Below are 4,798 nucleotides of genomic sequence, written 5' to 3' on the forward strand. Positions count from 1 at the left end.
GAACCAGTCATACCTGCAGCTTGACCCTTTTTATTTTTTTTTCATTAAACCATAGGTTTCTGACCCATAAGTTACTGCTCTTTTCCATCTCATGAAGTCATTCTTTATTTTCTTGAAGTAAATCCTTGAATAATTTTTTTTTCAGAAAGATTGTATAGATATCATACTTCATAATACTCTATGACCAAAAGTTGTCCCAATTCTGGAGCCTTCCTGTTTTTGTCATTTCATATATCTCCTTGGGAAAAATAACAAGTATAACTGGTTCAGCATTTTATATGGTGTTCAATGTTTATGTATTATAGACACAGGAAAGGAAGTATCTTTAGGAAAAAAAAATGGTTTATAGCCAAACAAATATGGATTCAAGTGCTACCTTTTCCACTATCTGCGTGATTGTTGACAAATTTCGTAGCGTCTCTGAACCTTTCTTCATCCAGAAAGGAGAAATGATATCACTCTTGTGAGACTTTTATCAATAAAATAATGTATGAAAATTCCCCAGATCAGGTCCCAGCACAAAATAAGCCCTCAGTAATTTCAACTTTCCTTTCTCTTCCCTTTCCTTAAGATACTTCAATAAATTTCAATAAAATATAATATTGGCATTTAGATGAACAATTATTTTAATAACATGTTTTAACCCCAAACCCTTATTCAAACATCTCACTAAGGTTTGAAAGTTGATACTAACATTTTGATCAGTGCAATTATTATTATTATTATTTTCTTTCTTTCTTTCTTTCTTTTTTTTGAAACAGAGTCTCACTTTGTCACCCTCAGTAGAGTACTGTGACATCACAGCTCACAGCAACCTCCAGCTCTTGGCCTTAGGAGATTCTCTTGCCTCAGCCTCCCGAGTAGCTGGGACTACAGGTGCCTGCCACAATGCCAGGCTATTTTTTTGTTGCAGTTTGGCCAGGGCCAGGTTCAAACCTGCTACCCTCGGTATAGGGGGCCAGCACCCTACTCACTGAGCCACAGGTGCCACCCCAGTGCAATTATTTTTTAAAAGTTACAGTCCCAAGATGTTATACTTCTAAGACAGCAAAAATCATATTGAAATTTTAGTGTTGAGTCATTTAAAAATATATATCAAATGTAGGTATATGTGTTAATGTATGGAAAATGCAGAAAAGAATCTTCCCTTTTTTGTGTGCGGTAAAGCACAAAAAGCAGAGTGTAGTCTTGCCATGGTAGGCACACCTTGAGAAGACTCATTCTCTGCAGAATTATTCTCAGGCTGATCTGTAGAGTTTAATATAGTGTTACACACAAAATGAAGAGTTTAAAATACATGCCAATTATCTTGTAACTGGAGATTTAGGTAAAAGAGATAATTGTTTTGGACATCACAATTTATGTATATGAAAAAACCCTTGTGGAGAGAGAGACAATGTCTTTTCAGGTAAAAAAAAAAAAAATTAGGCCCAAAATAAAAGTTGTGCTTATTATTCTTTAGCTATAAAATGTGTTCATGTAGCAAACTGAGAGCTTTTCTTCTGATTTACAGTTTGGAGTTTATATAGTGCTTTACATTTTACAAAGTACCTTTATTTATATTGTTTACTTTGGTCCTTAAAGTAACCAAGATTCAGATGGTTCAGTGATTTATCTAAAGTTACATGGTTTGTAAATGGTGGAACAGAAAGGAAAAACCAGCTGTTGTCTCTCTTAGCCCTGGGCTGTTTTACTCATTGTTAGAAAAGGAAACCTGATTTGAACTCCAGTGAGTGAATACATGCTTAGCTTAGATTTTATCATTCAAATGAAGGAGATCCCTCTAACAAGCTACAACCATCCACTGGAAACCAAAATCACAGTGGGAATTCTCCCTAAGCTCACAGCCCACAGGAACTGTATTAGAGGGCCGCGACATTGGGAGGGTTGAGAACCACTTCTTCTATGGCTTTGTAATTATTTGTTCCTTTGTTTCTCTCCTTGGTCACAAACTCCTTCAGGGCAAGGACTGTGCCTGTCACCTCCACAGCCCAGGATCCAGCACAGTGCCTGGTACACAGAATGTGCTCCACACATAATTGTTCAATACCTGTTTGTTGTGAAAGAATAAATGAGCACAAAAAATTAACAGGTCTCTCTGAGACAAATGATGTGAGAATAAAAATAAAATCCTTCCTTATTAGAAAGGTCAAAGCTCCACTTACATATCTATGAGTAGGGAACACAGGCCTCAGATGTGAGAAGCCATATGGGATTCTCTCCAGATTCAAATTGAAATTAATTTGATGAGGCAAAGGGATGGAAGAGAGATCAGGCCAGGACATAATCTCTGGAGTCCTCAAGATCCAAATCTACTAAACCTTCAAAAGGCATAATAATCTTCGCAGCATGACGTCTCCAGTGAGCTTTCACAGCTGACAACCCCGAATGGCTTTACCAAAGAGTGGTGTACAAGTCTGTTTATACAAAGCATTAAGCAAGTTTCATTCCAAATCTGCTTAAGTTCAGCTTCTCGGCCTTTTGGCTGAGATCAAGTGTAGTATCTGTTCTTATCAGTTTAATATCTGATACGTCCTCTATCCAAATCTACTTAAGTTCAAATTACACTTTTAAAAATAACTATTAGAAACCCCATTTAGGAGGACTGCTTGAGTTCAGGATTTCAAGACCAGCCTGAGCAAAGGTGAGATCCTGTCTCTACTAAAATAAATAGAAAAATTAGCTAGGCTTTGTGGTGGGTGTCTGTAATCCCAGCTACCGTACTTGGGAAGCTGTGACTCCTAAGTGATTCTGTAAGGGCCAGACCAGTGCCATTTTGTTGTCTACTACATAAGCTCTGTTAAACCGCAGGGCCACTCCCTGCTGCCTCCCCCACCCCTGGTTGCACAGCCATTAAGCCGTTGAATTGAGTCACCTAAGACAGACAGCTGCCATAATAGGCAATAAGTATCAGTTCCCTTGAACAACTCCCATAATAGGCAATAGGTATCTACTTCCTTGAAATTCAGGTATTCTCCTTTCTAATTAGGCTACACCACCTCTAGCCCTGGTTAAGAAATCCCCTACCCTTCACCTGTACCAATCCAAATCCTCCTTTACTAGTGAAATCACCAACCACCAATGAAAAGTGTACTCATATCCGACCCTACCCCTCTTGCTTTCTGTATCCCATAAAAAATGCCTTCACCCCGAGTTTGGGGCTCGTCCCAGGCTTGCATGCTGGGCGGGTCCAGACCAGTCTGCAATAAATCTCACCTTATGCCTCTTACATCGGAACGTGTCTCGAGTTTGTCGGTTGGGGCTACTTCGGGAGGCTTTATTGGACCCAACAATTCCAAGTGATTCTCAAGGAGGATCACTTGAACCCAGGAGTTTGAGGTTGCTGTGAGCTAGGGTGACACCACTGCACTCTAGCCTGGGACAACAGAATGAGACTGTGACTGAAAAAAGAAAAAGAAAAAAAAGAAGAAACTCCGTTTATCATTTGAACATCTTTGCTTCAGCATACCCAGTGAAAGGTCGGCTTGTGGTCATTTCACCCACATTAAGCAAAACACCACAGCTAGTATCCATCATGACAAAGCCTACCATTTGCTATGCATTATAGGTTGTCTAAAGTCACATGGTAAGTGACAGAGGGGGACCAGAATCCAAGCCCCCACTTATCCCAGGAAACTTTTCACCTCAACCTACCACAGAATTTCAAAAAATAAAGTAAGAATCCCCAGACTTATTTTTTAATTTCTTTGGGGTTTTTTAGACTTCATTAACTTTGGGCTGTGAATCATATGGAAACTTCCTCATCCATTATTGAGATAATTATGAAAGCCCCAAGACATTCCAGATCTAGAATGTATGATTTACATAAAGCAAAGGGTGAATGGGGCCCCCTGGAGCTGTACAAAGCAGCTTTCCTGTTAAAGCAAATAGTGTGAGAAAACACCCCCACAGAGTGTTCTGAATCACTAGGAAGTGCTGGCTATTTATTCAGATTTTAGGATGAGGGAGACCATTTTATAGCATTGGAACCAACTTTGCTTAGGGAAATAGGCCCCTTTGCTTAGGTTCCCCCCAACGTCTGTTGTCTTAATGTTTGCTTTGTGCTGTTTAAAGAGGCATATCTCCCCTTTCATTCAGTGCAACTAGTCATTTCTCGTACAAATCAAACAGCGTTTGTTGGGGCTACAGAAAGCAAAGCCAGTACCATTTGTCTAATTAATGACCTCTGAAGCTTTTATGAAAGGCTATCACTGAGTCTACATCAGGGGACAATGAATAAACTTGATGATTTACCTCCCTTCCTTGTTTCTCCAACAGAGAACAAGGTAGTGTGGCTAAGCTTTCCTGGTGATCAGAAGATTCTGAGAGAATCCAAATGTGACCATCTGGAAGAGAAGAAAATACACCACATGGAGAAAGAAGGACTGCCTCTCCTGGAGTTCCAAATAGAAAGATCTTCCTCTCACCTTGGGGGGAAATCCTGTCTGCATAGTATTAATACCCTGTAGCCCACCCTGGAGGGGATTAATCAGAGGCGCTTCCTTGTGGGCACCAAATATTAGAAGATTTTAAGGCTTCATGGTGGCAGAAACTAATCAATAAAACACTAAGTCTTTCCCTACAGAGAGTAGTAGCCATGCCCTTAATCTGCCTTAATTCATCAGCCGGAGTGGGGCAGGTGTCTGGCTTATGTATTACATAACATTTTCCTCAGTGGGCAGCAAAGCTGCTGCAGTCAGATGCGTACATACCTGGATGTGACCTGCTAAGTAAGTGATTCACAGATGGGGCCAAGATGACCCACAACAAAGCCAGGAGAGGGGAGTCTCAGGGAATC

The 4,798-nt window shown here is 40.2% G+C and overlaps 1 non-coding gene across 1 annotated transcript; it reads left to right on the forward strand.

Moving 5' to 3' along the window:
- Positions 1-2,465: 2,465 nt before the first annotated feature.
- LOC111724738 lies at positions 2,466-2,654 on the forward strand. Its single transcript, XR_002772981.1, has one exon. It is a non-coding gene; the product is annotated as a U2 spliceosomal RNA (small nuclear RNA).
- Positions 2,655-4,798: the final 2,144 nt, after the last annotated feature.

Source organism: Otolemur garnettii, unplaced genomic scaffold, assembly GCF_000181295.1.
Source record: "Otolemur garnettii isolate 467f Iridium unplaced genomic scaffold, OtoGar3 scaffold00001, whole genome shotgun sequence".
NCBI classification, from domain to species: Eukaryota; Metazoa; Chordata; class Mammalia; order Primates; family Galagidae; genus Otolemur; species Otolemur garnettii.